The sequence below is a fragment of the Juglans microcarpa x Juglans regia genome, chromosome 6S (genome assembly GCF_004785595.1).
Source record: "Juglans microcarpa x Juglans regia isolate MS1-56 chromosome 6S, Jm3101_v1.0, whole genome shotgun sequence".
Taxonomy (NCBI): domain Eukaryota; kingdom Viridiplantae; phylum Streptophyta; class Magnoliopsida; order Fagales; family Juglandaceae; genus Juglans; species Juglans microcarpa x Juglans regia.
This window is the reverse complement of record NC_054605.1, coordinates 14,748,876-14,769,302: the sequence shown is the minus strand read 5'-3', so window position 1 is coordinate 14,769,302 and position 20,427 is coordinate 14,748,876. Positions and strand designations below refer to the sequence as shown.

The 20,427-nt window shown below is 36.9% G+C and overlaps 2 pseudogenes; both read left to right on the top strand.

The window, feature by feature from the left end:
• Positions 1-1,897: 1,897 nt before the first annotated feature.
• LOC121236646 lies at positions 1,898-9,933 on the top strand (annotated as a pseudogene).
• A 5,939-nt stretch (positions 9,934-15,872) lies between these two features.
• Positions 15,873-18,786, top strand: LOC121237030 (annotated as a pseudogene).
• The last annotated feature ends 1,641 nt before the right edge of the window (positions 18,787-20,427 follow it).

The following is a 20,427-nucleotide window of genomic DNA, read 5'->3' as shown; positions in this document are numbered from 1 at the left end:
GTTTAGTATAGGTACCTACGACATTCAAAGGAAAATTCACGAGTTCCATTAGTTCAGAATCTAAATACTAGGGCGGGCTAAAAGAAAAAGATTTCAATAAAACTGATTTTTGAACGATGATTTGTAATATTTTTTTTTATTGTCATCGAGTGTTCAGAAACAGTGTCCCGACTAATCCTCCAGTCTAATGATCTTTAGAGATTATTTGCACCCAAAAGGATTTGAAATACTGGCCCCAAGCCCTAGGCGTTTACCACTTAGCCAACCCCTAGGGGTTATCGGTAATTAATCAATTCTTATTCTACTATATGTGTTTAAGTAGGTGTTTTCATTTTTTCTCAAGTCTTTCCTAGATATATAGAAATAGATAAATACTTTTGCCATTAAGGGATTATACAAACATAAACTCACAAACTGATACGGTGGCTTGATGTGATACATCAGATTATAAAATTATTTTTATTATAAAATAGATCTAACGGATCACATGATTAAATCACGTCAGTTTGTGACTTCATTTTTATATTATCGGATTGTGTTTGTTGCACTCATAGAAATATACCGGATATATTAGTGCCATTAATAATAAATGAAACTTCCAAGCGCGCAACTCCTTTCATTTTTCATGTCGATCAGATTGACAAATTAATTAAGGGTAACCGCGTATATATAGTGAAAACCTTTAATTTGGAAAAAGGGAGCTGACTAGATTTTATTTTTGTGTATTAATTATTTGCTATATATATATATATATAATATTATGCCTTTTTATATGCTTTTTTGGCAAAACAAAACCACTCATCATGAGTTATCAGACCGATATATATATATATATATATATATATATATATGCTATTTTCTTCCTCATGTGGGGTTGCCTGACTCACCTTGCATAAACAAACATCTCTTTGACTAGGACAAGTACGTACAGCTAGCCCATTATGATGGCAATATCTGAGTCAAAATATTAAAGGGTTAATTTGCACCATTCTAGATATGTCAACTCATCTACTTAATTATATATTATAAGTAATACTTAATTTACAGTTACTAATTTCCTGCAGGGACCTAGTCTATATCAGTACTTGTGCATGTCTAGTATAGGTATCTACGACATTCAAAGGAAAATTCATGAGTTCCATTAGTTCAGAACCTAAATACTAGGGCAGGCTAAAAGAAAAAGATTTTAATAAAACTAATTTTTGAATGATGATCTATAATCAATTTTCTTATAGGTATCGGATGTTCAGGAACAGCGTCCCGACTAATATCGGAGGTATATAGGCCCTCGACTAATCTAATGATCCCAAGAAATTGTTTGCACTCAAGGAAATTTAAACCTTATACCTGAGAGAACATACCCCCAAACTCAAGGATTTTACCACTTGAGTCAACTCCTAGAGGTTATTTGTAATCAATTCTTATTTTACTATATGTGTGTACGTAGGTGTTTGCATTTTTTATGCATTTCCTAGATATATAGAAATAGATAAATACTTTTGACACAAAAGGATTACACAAATATAAATCTACAAACTGATACGGTAGCTTGATGTGACACGTCAGATTGTAAAATTATTTTTATTGAAAAATAAATCTAACGGATCACATGATTAAGTTACGTCAGTTTGTGAGTTTATTTTTATATAATCTCTTTGTATCTATAGTACTCATAAAAATATAATGGATATATTAGTGCCAATAATAATAATAAATGAAACTTCCAAGCAACTCCTTGCATTTTTCGAGTCGATCAGATTGACAAATTAATTAAGGGTAAGCGTGTATATATAATGAAAATGACCTTTAATTTGGAAAAAGGGAGCTGACTGGATTTGATGTATTTTCCCACTTTTTCCTTTTTCTGGAAAACTATAGATTCTCTTCTATAAATATACCACCAAAGAAAGGCAAAAAAAAGAATAATGACTTTAACACTACGTTCCTCAGCTTCTTTTATCAATCTTAAAGACAATATCAAAAGCCTGAAAACTCCCGGCGAGTACTTCTCTAGCGCACTTTGCTTTGCTCAAACCAAGCCGTCATGCCGAATCCGAGTGATCAGAAACTCAGTGCAGGAAGCACTGCTCTCATTTTCGAAGTCGAAGGCCTCGATGTTGGAAGGGTACTAGAGAAGTACTGAGAAGCCTGAGCAGCTTCATGCACTCTCAGGTGGGCATTCAAAGCTGGAAAATGATGCAAGGGTCCCTGTGTTTGTGATGCTGCCGCTCGACACAGTAACGCACGGAGGGAACTTGAACAAGCCTCGAGCAATGAATGCTAGCTTGATGGCCCTGAAGAGTGCAGGAGTGGAAGGAGTTATGGTGGATGCATGGTGGGGATTGGTGGAGAAAGATGGACCTCTGAGGTACAACTGGGAAGGGTATGCTGAGCTCGTACAGATAGTTCAAAAGCTGTTGAAGTCCATGCCCTGAACAATCAACAATGACTGCTCAGCACTCATCTCCCCAATGCTCAACGCCCCAACGCCCAGCAAATGAATGCAAAATTAAATGCATTCATACACAATCCTCGCCTATAAATTGAAGCTCCATGCGAGAGCTTCAATACACACCCAAGAAGAGAAAAGAGAGAGAGCCTGGAGAGCTCTGAGAGAAAAGAAGAGAGTTGAGTTGAGTGGAGTGTGATCCTCCTCCTCTATAATATTTTCTTGTGTACCACTATTTAATAGTGAAGCTCTTTTCTGTGGATGTAGGTAGTTGCCGAACCACGTTAAACTCTTGGTGTCACTGAGTGCGTAGAGTGTACTCTTTTATTACCGCTTTTATCCCTTCCGCTGTGTTGATTTCCCCAACAAGTGGTATCAGAGCAATTGTTGGGAAGAGTTTTTTTTACAGAAAACTCGTTTTTAGTGTATAGCTCAGTTTTCCAATCTGAGCATACCACTGTGTTCGTCTTATCGAGACAAGAAAAGCGGTGAAAACCAGAGGCCGGACGAACGCCGCACGCTCCCCCACACGCCGTCTGAAGATCGGAGAGTGAGTCCACTCTCGACACGTGCCCAGGAGAGGCACGAGCGCGTGATACCCACTCTCAGAACGCGCCACACGCGCTCCAGAGAGGCCCTTGCGCGTGAATTCACGCGCTTGACGTTTCTACTGACTCCAGAAAGCGTGTGAGTTACACGCGCCTACGCGTTTCACGCTCTCCAATGAGGTTCTGGCGCGTGAAGAACACGCGCCTACGCGCTGTTAGTCGCGCCACGTGCTGCACGCGCGACAGTGTTCCTGTTTTGGTTCTTTTGCTCATTCCTTGTGCTATTTGAGTCTGATTTTGACGAAACAAGACTTGTTTCCAACAAAATCAAGCGTTCCGGACACAACGGTGCTGTCCGTTTTATGAAATTCCACTTCAAAGATCCTATACTTGCATTTTGTATTTAGAATCAGTTTAAATCTATGGAGGATTCAGCATCAGGCGCCATGATAAAGCTGACTGCCTCAAACTACAGTCTTTGGAGGCCTCGGATGGAGGATCTATTGAACTGTAAAGATCTGTCTGACCCTTTGGAAGATGAAGGGAAGAAGCCAGATGAAGTTACGGATCAAGTGTGGAGAAAGATGCACAAGAAGACTATCGGTCAGATCAGACAATGGATTGACCATAGTGTTTTTCACCACGTGGCCCAGGAGACAGATGCATATAGCCTCTGGAAAAAGTTGGAGGATATGTATCAAGCTAAGACTGCTCGAAACAAGGCCCTCTTGATGAGACGGCTTGTTAACTTGAAGTTGAAGAGCGACACCTCTGTTGCCGAGCACACTAGTGAGTTTCCAAACCTAGTTAACCAACTCGGATCCGTCAACCTGAATCTTGGCGATGAAGAACAAGCCCTGCTACTTCTCAGTTCGTTACCAAATAGTTGGGAGACGTTGGTGGTCTCCCTCAGTAACTCTACTCCAGATGGCAAACTTACCATGACGATGGTTAAGGATGCCCTGTTTAATGAGGAGGTCAGACGAAAAGGAACAAACATGAATCAAACTCATGTCCTTGTCACTGAGAGTAGAGAAAGGCCTCGAGGTGATGATAGAGGGAGAAGTGGCGGCAGAAACAGAGGGAAGTCTCAACCACGTGGAAAGTCCAGCAGTAGCAAGAACCAGCAGACGGGTAATATGAAATGTTACCATTGTGGCAAAGAAGGCCACATAAGGAAAAACTGCCGCAAGTTTTTAAGGGAGCAAGGTCAAAGCAGTAAGCTGAAGAAAGAAGATGGTGAAACCCTTGTCACTCTTTCGGGAGATGTGGCAATACTCTCCACCAGTGACGAGACGTGTCTGCACGTTGCAAGCCATGATGTTGAGTGGGTGGTAGACACAGCAGCATCATACCATGCCACTTCCCATAGTGAATTTTTCACTACCTACAAAGCAGGAGACTTTAGTATGGTAAGGATGGGAAACGCCAGTTCCTCGAAGATCGTGGGAGTTGGCGAAGTGCAGATAAAAACTAACGTTGGTTGTACCATGGTGTTGAAAGATGTTCGACACATTCCTGACCTTCGGCTCAACCTGATTTCGGGAACAGCCCTTGATCGGAAGGGCTATGACAGCTACTTCAGCAATGGCACTTGGAAGCTGTCACAATGTGCCATGGTTGTCGCCCGAGGACATATTTGTGGTACGTTGTACAAGACCCATGTGAAAATTGATACTGATAGCCTTAATGCAGCAGAAGACGAGGCATCACCGAATCTGTGGCACAAGAGACTCGGACACATGGGTGAGAAAGGGTTGGATACGCTTGCAAAGAAGGCACTCATCAAGGTTGCCAAAGGAATAGCGTTAAACCCTTGTGAGTACTGTTTGTTTGGCAAACAACGCAGAGTCTCGTTCAATTCCTTTACGAAGAGAAGATCAGAGTTGGTGAGTCTGGTACACTCTGATGTATGTGGTCCCATGGAAGAAGAGTCATTGGGAGGTAACAGATATTTCGTGACATTCATTGATGATGCTTCACGAAAGGTTTGGGTATATGTTTTGAAGTCAAAGGATCAGGTTTCGAGCACTTCAAGAATTTCCACACCCTAGTGGAAAGAGAGACGGGAAAGAAGTTGAAGTGCCTGTGAACGGACAATGGAGGAGAATATGTTTCCAAAAGGTTCGCTGCATACTGCGCTGATCGCGGTATTTGACATGAGAAGACGGTCTCATATACCCCTCAGCACAATGGTGTAGCCGAAAGAATGAATCGGACCATCATTGAAAGAACAAGATGCATGCTCAGTATGGCTAAGTTACCAGAGCCATTTTGGGGTGAAGCTGTTCGTGCTGCCTGTTACCTGATCAACAGATCACCTTCCGCACCACTGGAATTTGAAGTTCCTGAGAAGGTTTGGTCTGGAAAAGATGTCTCTTACTCTCACCTAAGAGTGTTTGGGTGCAAAGCCTTTGCACACGTATCCAAGGAGCTGAGACAGAAGGTCGATGTCAAGTCAACTCCATGTATCTTTGTTGGATATGGAGATGAAGAATTCGGATACAAATTATGGGATCCAGTGACAAAGAGAATTGTCAGAAGTAGGGACGTTGTGTTCCATGAAAACCAGCATATAGGAACTGAAGCTTCCTCGATGTCAGTAGAGCTTAGTTCCTATACACATCCTGCACCATTACAGTTCGCCACAGATAATGAGGATATGCAGGATCGAGATCCAGAAGCAGAAGAAGAAGCTCAGGGTGTCGAGCAGGGGGAGCAAGAACCCTCTCCACCAGCAGCTGGTGTACCACCACAAGGGTTAGATGGTGATGAACCTCCTTTGGTTGATGAAGCTCAACCAAGAAGATCGGCAAGAGGCCGCCTATTGATTCCGTCGATAAGATATCCGGAATCAGACTATATTCTGCTTACTGATGAGGGGGAGCCGGAGAGCTTCCAGGAAGTTCAAACTCATGCTGATAGAAGCCTATGGGTGCAGGCAATGCAAGAAGAGATGAGTTCTTTGCAGAAAAATCAGACCTATGAGTTGGTGAAACTTCCTGAAGGAAAGAAAGCCCTAAAAAGCAAATGGGTGTTCAAGCTGAAGAAAGATGGCCAAGGAAAGCTGATAAAGCACAAGGCCAGATTGGTTGTCAAAGGATTCCAACAGAAGAAGGGAATCGACTTTGACGAGATATTTTTCTCGGTGGTGAAAATGATGTCAATCCGAGTCATACTCGGATTGGTAGCCAGCTTGAATTTGGAACTCGAACAGATGGATGTGAAGACAGCCTTTCTCCATGGAGATTTGGAGGAGGAAATCTATATGAAACAACCAGAAGGGTTTGAAGCTCTAGGGAAAGATCACTTAGTCTACAAGCTAAAGAAGAGTCTCTATGGCCTCAAGCAAGCGCCGAGGCAATGGTACAAGAAGTTCGACTCATTCATGATGAGTCATGGTTACAAGAGACTTGTTACAGATCAGTGTGTCTATGTTCGAAGGTTCCAGGATGACAAGTTTGTCATACTCCTTCTTTATGTTGATGATATGTTAATCGTTGGTGAGGATAGGTCCAAGATTAACAAACTAAAGAAGGAACTATCCAAGTCCTTTGACATGAAGGACTTAGGCCCAGCACAGCAACTTTTGGGCATGAAGATTGTTCGTGATAGGAAAGACAAAAGGGTGTGGCTATCACAACAAAAATAGGTTGAACGGGTCATCAGACGTTTCAACATGGGAGATGCTAAGCCAGTCAATACTCCACTTGCTAACCACTTCAAGTTGAGCAAGAGCTCGTGTCCTTCTTCAAATAAAGAGATTGAAGAAATGGAAGTAATTCCCTACTCTTCAGCAGTAGGAAGCCTGATGTATGCAATGATTTGTACCAGACCAGATATTGCTCATGCTGTAGGCATGGTGAGCAGATTCCTTTCAAATCCGGGAAAGGATCATTGGGAAGCAGTCAAGTGGATTCTCAGGTACCTAAAAGGTACATCAAAGATGTGCTTGTGTTTTGGGAGAGCTAAACCAGTTTTGGAAGGCTATACAGATTCAGATATGGCAGGAGATCTGGATAGCAGGAAATCTACTTCAGGATTTCTCTTCACTTTTGCAGGAGGAGCTGTCTCTTGGCAGTCTAAATTGTAGAAGTGTGTTGCTTTGTATACAACTGAGGCAGAGTACATTGCCGCAGCGGAAGCTGGAAAAGAGATGTTGTGGATGAAGCGTTTCCTCTAAGAACTAGGGGTTAGTCAAGAAGACTACAAGGTACATTGTGATAGTCAAAGTGCTCTAGATTTGAGCAAGAATTCAATGTACCACTCCCGCACCAAGCATATTGATATCCGCTATCATTGGATACGCGAAGCGATGGAACAACAGCTATTGAAGCTTGTGAAGATCCATACGAAAAAGAATCCAGCGGACATGCTGACGAAGGTGGTTACAAGTGAGAAGCTTGAGCTATGCAGAGACATAGCTGGGATGGATAGCATCTAGATAAATGGGCATGGAGGGGGAGAATTGTTGAAGTCCATGCCCTGAGCAGTCAACAATGACTGCTCAGCACTCATCTCCCCAACGCCCCAAAGCCCAGCAAATGAATGCAAAATTAAATGCATTCATACACAATCCTCGCCTATAAATTGAAGCTCCATGTGAGAGCTTCAATACACACCCAAGAAGAGAAAAGAGAGAGAGTCTGGAGAGCTCTGAGAGAAAAGAAGAAAGTTGAGTTGAGTGGAGTGTAATCCTCCTCCTCTGTAATATTTTCTTGTGTACTACTATTTAATAGTGAAGCTCTTTTATGTGGATGTAGGCAGTTGTCGAACCACGTTAAACTCTTGGTGTCACTGAATGCGTAGAGTGTACTCTTTTATTACCGCTTTTATCCCTTCCGCTGTGTTGATTTCCCCAACAAAAGCATGGCTTGAAGCTCCAAGTTGTTATGTCCTTTCATCAGTGTGGAGGAAATGTTGGAGACACTTGCAAGTAGGATCTAATTTTTAATTGGGATCTTTGATTGGATTTCTATTTAATTAATGCTTATATTTATGGGTCTTGATTTATTTTCAATTTTCATCACATGATTTAGTGGGTGGTAAAGGTTTTTGAGTGTCTTTTCTTCATTGAGATGGAGTTATAATTAATTTCAATTAATAATCGATCATTTTATCTTGAATCTTGCAGCATTCCTCTACCTCCACGGGCGCTGGAAGAAATCAGCAAGAACCCTGAGCTTGTGTACACAGACAGATCAGGCAGGAGGAATCCTGAGTACATATCCTTGGGGTGTGATTCACTGCCTGTTCTTAGAGGAAGAACACCCATTCAGGTCTACAGCGACTATATGAGGAGTTTCCGTGACAGATTCAGAGATTTCTTGGGCGACGTTATTGTGGTAAGCATCCATCTACAGACATATTTACAAACTAATACCCATTGGGACTAATTATTCAGTAAATTGAATAGTGATTTTAAACAGTATTAGGAAAGAAAAATATTATCTCTTTTATTTTCACAGATAAGATGAATTAAGATTAAAATTAAAAATTGAATAAAATATTATTATAAAATATTTTTTAATATTATTTTTATTTTAAAATTTAAACAAAATTGAATTTTTTATTATATATATTTTTTAAATTTTAAAAAAATTATAATGATAAGATGAGATGAGTTAAAGAGTATTTTTTTATCCAAATAATCTTATGAATGAATGAAGTTTTGACAAAGTTTGTCTTCACTTGAAGCTATGGTAAATCAACCTTGACACTAATGAAACTTAGGCCTCGTTTGTATTTAAAACCCACCTTAACTTATTTTATCATTACAACTTTCTTAAATTCTCACCCAAAATATAATAAATAATTCAACTCTTTTAGATCCTAAAACAACTTTTCTAAATTTTTTACACAAAATATAATAAATAATTCAACTTTTATTCTACTATTCACAAACTATCTCAACTCATTTCTGAATCCAAACTACTCCTCAATTAGTAACAAAATTATGGCTTTATATTAAAGAAAAAAAAGTTATTTAGAGAATTTTAAAAATTCTGATCCTTTTTGGGATACTGTTGGAGCTAAATGCTTAATCCAGTGCTTCCATTTTCCAACACGAGTACAATTAATGAAATCATTTATTTCAGTTTTAGGAACTCAAATTCATTTTTTTTCTTTTGGCAGGAAATTCAAGTGGGGATGGGTCCTTGTGGGAGCTCAGATATCCATCTTATCCAGAGAGCAATGGAACTTGGAGGTTTCCTGGAATTGGAGAATTTCAATGCTATGACAAGGTAAATGCTGCTTACTTAAAATAGGAAAAAGGACAAGTTCATACTCCAATAGCTTCTGATGATGAGCTAACATTCAAGAAATTGTATATATATCCCATTAATTAAGCTCTGTTATATTTATTCTTACACAAGCTTCTATACCATGCAGTATATGAGAACTTCCCTGCAAGCAGCAGCAGAGGCAATAGGGAAGAGAGACTGGGGAACAAGTGGACCCCATGATTGTGGCCAGTATAAACAATTTCCTGAGGATACTGGATTTTTCCGTAGGGATGGAGCATGGAGCAGCGAGTATGGACAGTTCTTTCTCGAGTGGTATTCAAGAAAGCTATTAGAGCATGGTGATAGAATCCTTCTTGCTGCAAGAGGAATATTTCAAGGAACTGAAGCAAAACTTTCTGCAAAAGTAGCTGGAATCCACTGGCATTGTAGAACAAGGTCACATGCTCCTGAACTAACTGCTGGATACTATAATACTAGACATAGATTCTATCTGCTGGATACCATTAATATTGAAAAAGGATGCTGCTGCATGATTTGCTTTTTCATCTCAACAAAAAAGCATTATTTATACAGCACTACAAGTACTTTTGCATGCACAAGATCATGTCTTGGTGCTACGCATATGAATTCTGCATGCTGCTTTCTCATTTTGTGTTATCTTGATCTTGGCATCATTTTTGGCATTTAACATCTGGGGAAATGGTTTATTCTTTGATGCTTTTAGGATATGCAAATGCATCTAAGGTCCTCTTTTTTTTTTCTTTTTTTTTTTCTTTATATATATATATATATATATATATATATATATCATTCCAGTTAACCTGAATTAATAAATACAAGAGTTCGAGGTAAATCATTAGAAATATCTTTAAAGTGGGGATATATTTTTAAGAAGGGATGCATCTACATAATTTTGTGTGCGTCAACACGGAATTTCCCAGCTAGATCCCACGTAATCTCAGAATTAAGCTGGCGGGAGCCTGCATGGGACGTAGATATTTTTTTGCTTGCTCAATATTAGATGAGCTACGATAGGAACCATATAAAGATGATCATACATTCCAGGCTCAATGCTTGCCTTCTGTCCCTATGACTTGCAGTACATGATATTTTTTTCTTTGTGTGTGTTTTATAATTAATTGGTATTATATATATATATATATATATATATATATATATATATATTATAAGAGCAATGCTAGGTACAAACTTCAAATATTAGACTAGTCTTAAATATACAAAGCATTTTGTAAAAAAGTGGGTTCCACTAATAACTAGTAGTTTCTTGTAATCATTTTTTAGGTGAGATCCACTATTTTATAATGGCTTATTATATGAAATTTATCTATTTGAGACTTGTACAAATCATTTTTCATATATTATAATCATGATTATATATATCATAATAAGCTTTTTGGTTCACCATTCTTGGGCATTCAATATTCTTGGTTATGGAATTCATGAAATTTATCTCAAGTTGATCTGTCTCCCACTTCAAGTCTTGGAGTTCGCATAAACAAGAGGTCTTTATCCAACTTACAAGGCAGTATGGATACTGAGGTCTATTTATATATATATATATATATATATAAATAAATATATATTAGGTTCCCCATTTTTCTTCAGTAACGATATTCAAGATGTAGGCATTATGATAGATCAATTTGGTTTTATCAATCTGATCATAAATGAGTTTAATAATAAGAGGATTTTTGGTAGTATTTTTCTTATAAAAATGTTTTTTTCTTATTAGAAGAAATATGTTTCTTATAAAATTCATCAAGCTTAATATAATTTTTCTTAGCGTGAGTTTTGTAATTGCTAAATTTATCAAATCGCTTGTGCTTCTGTCTAGAATGAGCAATATCTAGGAGGAATGCCAAATTGTTCACAGAAATTACCCATTTCATATTTGGCTTTCTTATTATTTTTAATCTATTGACAAAGCATTTTTTTATCGTTGCACATACTAATACCAAACTTCTTAATTGTATTGATAATATCACCATAAGTGTAATCATCATAATTAAGAAGTTCCGAGATATCACTAAGTTTATCCTTAACTTTGCAAGCAAATAAATGAGGTAATCCATCAATGAATTTTTCCTTTCAGTAGGGTTTGTGACTATCATCCCAAAGCATAACTCTTGAAAGAAAAACATCTTGATACTATTTATAATCAGACATTTAACGGCATATCAAATTATTTAAATAATCACTAAGACGATTAGTAATATTGGAAGGAGTTTCAACAAAATATTTAAGGATAGTATAGATCAAAGTATTAACACCATCAAGGATACCCTTTCCTATGGTAGTATAAAAAATAGGTAAACCTTCGTCATCATGCTTAACTGCATTCTGAATGGTTTTTTTTGCTTCTCTTGGGAGATGCTTATCCCACCAATGTCGAAGCATACTAGAAAATCATGTAGTTAATAGATCAACGGTCTCAGTTTGGCTAAGACTAGTGTTATTAACATAGGCATTTGCAACTATGGACATTTTATTCATAGTATTGAGAATTTCTTATTTAGAGAGTCTATCAATATTCCATTCATACAATTTATGATCAGTAGAAACAGAAAATTGGGTTTGAAAAAATCTTTTTTCAAACTATAAATCCGGAAGAATAGGTCTGGGATACCATTTTTTCGTTAGACTCATTGGATTGGGACTTTCTCAGTGTGCTCTATGAGTTATAGCTGGCCGTGATAGTGAGGTGTTTTACGTTAATTAATTTGTTTGAAGTTAATACAGTACTTCAGAAATGGTGAACCATAAGCAAGATAATTAACAAGGGATCGATGACAGCTTGAAAACCTATATATGCGGACATATATTGTCATTATTTGTGAGAGAGTAACAGCTAGCTAGCTGCTTGTGTTGCAAGTTTGAAAGAAGTAGGCAAATTAAATAACTTGTCCCCAATTCAAGTATTTCACTAACTCAATCCATTTTGCAAATCATGATGGCTGTGAACTTTATGAAAGAGTATCATTTTAGATGATCGGCCACATGACGCATTAGATTCCTAATATTATGGGTTTATACTAAACTTATAATTAAATAAAACAACTCTAGGGTTTTCCTTGATAGTCAGCATGCAAATTAATTAAGGTATTTAAGTGTGTGTGTGTGTAGATATCAAGGGTTAATTTGTGGTTATAATTATATAACCATCAGAATTAGACAGTACTCTGAATTATTAATTTAATACTTAATTCATTCACAATCAAATCAAATTTTTAATATTATTAATAGATCCATAGAGTTTGATATTTTCATGATTTCTTAGTTATTTTATTATATTCAATATTAATGCGGGTATAAAACATCAAATGTGAGAGAGAGAGAGAGAGAGACAGAGAGAGAGAGAGTATTTATTAATTACCAATCGATAGAAGCTGACAGGTAATTCTTTTTTTTTTTTTTTTTTTAGGCACAGGTAATTCTTTTTATTTGCATGCATGCAGCATGACATCGTCTATTCAAATATTCCAAATTCAAAACCGTGAGTGACGGCCTGATCTATGTATAATTCGCCTTCTTTTCTTCTCTTTGGTTGAATGATACTGCCTTGTCTTTCTTTCCACGTGCATGATTAATTAATTTAAACATGACTACGAATTTATGACGATGATAAAGAGAAAAGAGTTATGCTACGTACAGTAATTTTTAAGTAATTTGTGCGCGCGCATTCTGTTAATGTAATTGATTAAAAAAATTATTTTATATTAAAAAAATAATACAGTCAATTATAATAATAAAATACATAAAAGAATATATAAAAATGACAATGAATAAAATTTTTGAAATAAAAAGAGTTATGCTAATGCCATGCATCTTTCCACCTACCATGCATGAGTACTATATATATAATTGAGCCCACCACTTTGTTTTTTAGCAAAATCTGCTCATGATCATGAAGTACTCGTGATCTCTTTAATTTTCTCTTACACTTTCTATTTCTTCTTTTTATTCCAAGTGTTGCAATGAACGGAGAGGACGAAAGAGACGGAAAATGAAAGAGATAAGATTTGAAATCCTCAAATAATAATAATAATAATAAAGACGGTAGACCTAAGAACTACGTGGCCACAGATAGCCCAAAAACTCTCCTTCGCATGAAGACCAAACTATCTATATCATGCAAGAAGGCAAAACAATTCCCTATTTGTCTTTATATACAGTATACACGTACACGTTAGGATCAGCTAGCGGCCACGTGCTCAATGGCCATGATATATATGGTACTTAATTCAATTAATTATAATTAGCTGGTATTCGAATGACACGCGGAGAAATACATGATCCGATCGATATTAATTAATCATGCAAGAAGATCGAAGACCTCATGCATGTTGCAATTAATGGACAAAAATCTTTAATTTTGCAATAAAATGGAGGTTATCGTCCTGCAAACCCAACCGCGTACAATATATTCTTACTTTGTATTATTATAATCTACGTACGACTCTTAAGGAAGCAGCATGGCAGATCGAAGGCCGAAAGTTGCACTGAAAAGCCATGAGCATTGATTTAGAATCTCAACCATTAATTTGTGCTCAGAAGTCAATGATCATCGAGCTAGATGATCATCATGATCATGATCACTATATATAAAAAGTCATACAAAAAATATGGGGAAAAAAATTCTATGAAAGCATATTAATTGCTAATTGCCTAAAGCATCGATCTCACATGATTTAATTAATTAGAGGAATCCACGACATTATTTTTGAAAAAAAACAAGAAGCAGAAAGGATTGCTTGCTATGAGGCATGCAATGCATTTTCCTACTTCGATCGGTGAGGACTAAAAATATTTTTGACATGTAAAACTTGGATGATTGCAAAGTCATGAGTTAGTCTATATACAGTTCTTATTTAGAGACTACACATACAAGTCCATACAGTTATATTTATACAAGTCCTTTCACCATCATTCATCAACGGGATTACACATGCAGTCATTCACTCAAGACTGCAAATATAATTTCTCACTAAATATATATATATATATATGGAAATGATGAAAATTAATATTCTAATTAGTAGTGGAGCCCATCAAGCGACTATTAGTAAAAAGTGTATGGCTATCCTTCATTGGGAGGTTAGGAAATGAATATTAAACTTCAAAGCAAACAAAAACAGAAAGACACATGCATGAGCACAACTATTCAATAATATTGAAAATCATGAAAGCAAAGAGATCGATCACTTGGTTACAACGTAATTAAGTTAGGTGGTCTTTCTTATCTTAAGCAAGTTGCAAAAACAGAACCAAGAAAATTTATCAAAATTCTCTTATATATTATTGTTATTATAATTATTTTTCATCCACATAAAAGGCCGCGAATATTATATAGGACGGACAGCAAATCACAACAAGTACGTAGAGCAAGGAGAACCTAGCTTATTTTTGTGGATTAATTATTTGCTATATATATATATATATATATAATATTATGCTTTTTTATATGCTTTTTTGGCAAAACAAAACCACTCATGAGTTATCAGACCGATATATATACATACATATATATATATATATATATTGTTTTCTTCCTCATGTGGGGTTGCCTGACTCACCTTCCAATGCTTGCATAAACAAACAACTCTTTGACTAGGACAAGTGCGTACAGATTATGATGGCAATATTTGAATCAAAATATCAAAGGGTTAATTTGCACCATTCTAGATATTTCAACTCATCTAGTTAATTATATATTATAAATAATACTTAATTTACACCTACTAATTTCCTGCAGGGACCTAGTATATAAGATATATCAGTACTTGTGCATGTCTAGTATAGGTATCTACGACATTCAAAGGAAAATTCATGAGTTCCATTAGTTCAGAATCTAAATACAAGGGCAGGCTAAAAGAAAAAGATTTTAATAAAACTAATTTTTGAATGATGATGTTTAATCAATTTTTTTTATTGGCACCGGATGTTCAAAAACAGCTCCTTGAGTAATTTCGAGGGTGTAGAGGCCCTCGACTAATCCAATAGCCCCTATAGATTGTTTACACTCAAGGGAATTCGAACCTTATACCCGAGAGAGCATACCCCCCAAACCCAAGGGTTTTATCACTTGAGCCAACTCCTTGAGGTTATTTGTAATCAATTCTTATTCTACTATATGTGTGTACGAAGGTGTTTTCATTTTTTTTGTCTCTCCTAGATATATAGAAATAGGTAAATACTTTTGACAAAAAAAGATTACATAAATATAAACCCACAAACTGATACGGTAACTTGATGTGACACGCCAAATTGTAAAATTATTTTTATTGTAAAATAGATCTAACGGATCACATAATTAAATTACGTCAATTTGTGAGTTTATTTTTATATAATCTCTCTATATCTATAGCACTCAGAAATATACTGGATATATTAGTGCCATTAATAATAATAAATGAAACTTCCAAGCAACTCCTTTCATTTTTCATGTCGATCAGATGGACAAATATTTAATTAAGGGTAACCGCGTATATATAGTGAAAATGACCTTTAATTTGGAAAAAGGCAGCTGACTGGATTTGATGTCTTTTCCCCCTTTTCCTTTTTCTGGAAAACTAGAGATTCTCTTCTATAAATATACACCACAGGTCCACAGCTACCATCATCCATCCTCGCATCTCTCTTTTTCCTCTCCAATATTTCTCAAAATACCACCAAAGAAAGGCAAAAAAAGAATAATGACTTTAACACTACGTTCCTCAGCTTCTTTTATCAATATTAAAGACAGTACAAAAAGCCAGAAAACTACCTGCGAGTACTTCTCTGGCGCACTTTGCTTTGCTCAAACCAAGCCTTCATGCCGTATCCGAGTGATCAGAAACTCAGTGCAGGAAGCACAGCTCTCATTCTCGAAGTCGAAGGCCTCGATGTTGGAAGGGTACCGGAGAAGTACTGAGAAGCCCGAACAGCTTCATGCACTCTCGGGTGGGCATTCCATGGAAAATGATGCAAGGGTCCCTGTGTTTGTGATGCTGCCGCTCGACACAGTAACGCAAGGAGGGAACTTGAACAAGCCTCGAACAATGAATGCTAGTTTGATGGCCCTGAAGAGTGCAGGAGTGGAAGGAGTTATGGTGGATGCATGGTGGGGATTGGTGGAGAAAGATGGACCTCTGAGATACAACTGGGAAGGGTATGCTGAGCTCGTACAGATGGTTCAGAAGCATGGCTTGAAGCTCCAAGTTGTTATGTCCTTTCATCAGTGTGGAGGAAATGTTGGAGACTCTTGCAGGTAGGATCTAATTTTTAATTGGGATCTATGATTGGATTTCTATTTAATTAAATGCTTATATTTATGCGTCTTGATTTATTTTCAATTTCATCACATGATTTAGTGGGTGGTAAAAGTTTTTGAGTGGTCTTTTCTTCTTTGAGATGGAGTACTTACAATTAATTTCAATTAATAATCGATCATTTTTATCTTGAATCTTGCAGCATTCCTCTACCTCCATGGGCGCTGGAAGAAATCAGCAAGAACCCTGAGCTTGTGTACACAGACAGATCAGGCAGGAGGAATCCTGAGTACATATCCTTGGGTTGTGATTCACTGCCTGTTCTTAGAGGAAGAACACCCATTCAGGTCTACAGCGACTACATGAGGAGTTTCCGTGACAGATTCAGAGATTTCTTGGGCGACGTTATTGTGGTAAGCATCCATCTACAGACATATTTACAAACTAATACCCATTGGGACTAATTAATCTGTAAATTGAATAGTGATTTTAAACAGTATTAGAAAAGAAAATATTACCTCATTTGTTTTCACAGATGAAATGAGTTAAGATTAAAATTAAAATTTGAATAAAATATTGTTAAAATATATATTTTTAATATTATTTTTGTTTTGAAATTTAAAAAAGTTGAATTTTTTATCACATTTTGTTTTAAAGTTTAGAAAAGTTATAATGATAAAGTTTAGAAAAGTTGTAATGATAAGATGAGTTAAGAATGTTTTTGAATCCAAACAATCTTACGAATGAATGAAGTTTTGACTATGTTTGTCTTCACTTAAAGATATGGTAAATCAAACTTGACTCTGATGAAACTTAATTAGTAACAAAACTATGGCTTTATATTAAAGAAAAATAAAACAATTTAGAGAGTTCTAAAGATTCTGGTCCTTTTTGTGACACCGGTGGAGCTGAATGCTTAATCCAGTGCTTCCATTTGCCAACATGAGTACAATTAATGAAATCATTTCTTTCAGTTTTAGGAACTCAAATTCATTTTTTTCTTTTGACAGGAAATTCAAGTGGGAATGGGTCCTTGTGGGGAACTCAGATATCCATCTTATCCAGAGAGCAATGGAACTTGGAGGTTTCCTGGAATTGGAGAATTTCAATGCTATGACAAGGTAAATGTTGCTTACTTAAAATAGGAAAAAGGACAAGTTCATACTCCAATAGCTTCTGATGATGACCTGAAATTCAAGAAATTGTATATATCCCAATTAAGCTCTGTTATATTCTAACACAAGCATCTATATATTATCATGCAGTATATGAGAACTTCCCTGCAAGCAGCAGCAGAGGCAATAGGGAAGAGAGACTGGGGAACAAGTGGACCCATGATTGTGGCCAGTATAATCAATTTCCCGAGGATACTGGATTTTTCCATAGGGATGGAACATGGAGCAGCGAGTATGCACAGTTCTTTCTCGAGTGGTATTCAGGAAAGCTATTAGAGCATGGTGATAGAATCCTTCTTGCTGCAAGAGGAATATTTCAAGGAACTGAAGCAAAACTTTCTGCAAAAGTAGCTGGAATCCACTGGCATTATAGAACAAGGTCACATGCTCCTGAACTAACTGCTGGATACTATAATACTAGACATAGAGATGGTTACCTTCCAATAGCACGAATGATGGGCAGACATGGAGTTGTATTTAACTTCACTTGCATGGAAATGAAAGATGGAGAACAGCCCGGCAATGCAAACAGTTCGCCAGAAGGATTAGTTCGGCAAGTAAAGATGGCGACTAGGAGTGCTAGGATAGAACTTGCAGGGGAGAATGCTCTAGAGAGGTATGATGCAAGTGCATATGGACAAGTTTTGGAGACAAGTAGGTCGAACTCTGGGAATGGATTGTGTGCATTCACATATTTAAGAATGAATAAGAAGTTGTTTGAAGGGGAGAATTGGAGGCACCTAGTTCACTTCATAAAAAGCATGTCAGAAGGTGGTCGAGACACTAAGCTTTTAGAGTGTGACTCTAGACGTGGGAGCAACCTTTACGTTGGATTCATAAAAAAGGAGACTGGGAAGAATATTAAAGAGGTTGCTCTTGTTTAAAGAGCATATGTGTGTGTGTTCATTTGTAACAATCCATTGAGTTGTCTCGTGTCTGCAACATGGTAGACATTTGACAAACAACTAATTCTTTATTCTTTAGCAATGTTCGTTTGGGAAGGGATGGCGTAGTTTGTTACCACGGTTTTTGCCTCTGCCATAAGTGAGGTGTTTTGTTTTTTAATAATAAGAAGGCTGGATGGACCTTCAAGTTTCAACAAAAAAAAAAAAAAAAAACTCTTTCTCAGATGTTATGCTTCAAAGAGGACAAAATCCTTCATTTTTTGCCTAGGATCTTTTGTTATCTTCAAGGAAGTTTAGACCCATGATAGGGAAAGACCAATGATTAACCTCGAAGGGAACATCATAAAAACTAAGATGTTTCATGAGAATATACATAGGTAAGACAAAAGTGCAAACGCTTGAATTTATGAAAAAAAAAGGTAGAATGACAATTAACCAGCAACACAGAAATAACAAACTATTTCCTAAATCAGAACAAGCTTACCAATAGCACCAGAGAGCAATTCGCAACTGAGCTGCCTGAACTTCATCACTTCTTTCCATCGCCGGAGCCGCACCAGGAACAGCCTTTGATTTCTTCTCTTCCGGCGTCTCCCAGCTCGAGCCCACTGTTCAACTACAGTAATCCAGCAACATTAAACTCGGCATCAACAACAAAAATTAATTTGTTAACTGTGGAACCAACCCCTACCCCAACTCAGCCGAGCTCAACAGTCACGAGTAAATTCTCCCTCTCATCAACTAGAACAAGAATTAATGTCCTCTTTCTTTTATTAAGCAAATGCCTCTTTTCATTAGGCCCACCTCTCTTTTAATAGAAACCAATCGGGCCCACTCCTGAATCAAGCCAATCCCCTCTCATCCCATAAACACCCCAATTGCAATTTATTCCATCATAAGAAAAGAAAACCCAACAAAAGGCAACCCAGCTCAGAAATCGAACCCAACTCAAAACTCAAAACCCAACCCAACCAAACTCATAGCCCATTCCAATCAAAACTGCTCAGCCCAACAATCTCTCCCTCCCAAGCGTCCTTTACAAATCCATCCTAACCATCAGACCTCCCTTCGTCTCCACCACAAACAACCATGCAACCAACCCAGCCGAAATCCCAACCGGCCTGCAACGACAACTGACCCAATAAACCTTTCATTCAAAAGAAAGAAAACCTCAACGGCCACTGAAGTCTCTCAACCTCTAAAAAGAAAATATTTCAACCATCAGTAAAAATAGAAGTAAAAACCGCAGCCAATGATTACCGAAAGTTGCACTGAAAAGCCATGAGCATTGATTTAGAATCTCAACCACTTTGTACTCAGAAGTCAATGATGATCATGATACACACTATATATAAAAAGTCATACAAAAATTATGGGGCAAAAATTATATGAAAGCATATTAATTGCATGCCTAAATAAAGGCTCGACATTATTTTTGAGAAAAACAAAAAGCAGAAAGGCTTGCTTGCTTTGAGGCATGCATTTTCCTACTTCTCGGGTGGGTTTAGATACACAAATATATTTCATCTTATCTTATCTCATTTATCTCATTATTATAATTTTTTTAAATTTTCATACAAAAATATAATAAATAATTTAACTTTTTCAAATCTCAAAATAAAAATAATACTAAAAAATTATATTTAATAGTATTTTATTTAACTATCAATAAAACATCTCATTTGAACTCTCTATCCAAACTCAAAAATATTTTTTAGAAGTAAAATTTGGAAGATTGCAAAGTGAGCACTGATATATATATATAGAGAGAGAGTCAAGCTACTTTACCGTCCAGAATAGCCCATTCAAGCTGACCGCTTGGCCAAATTTATTA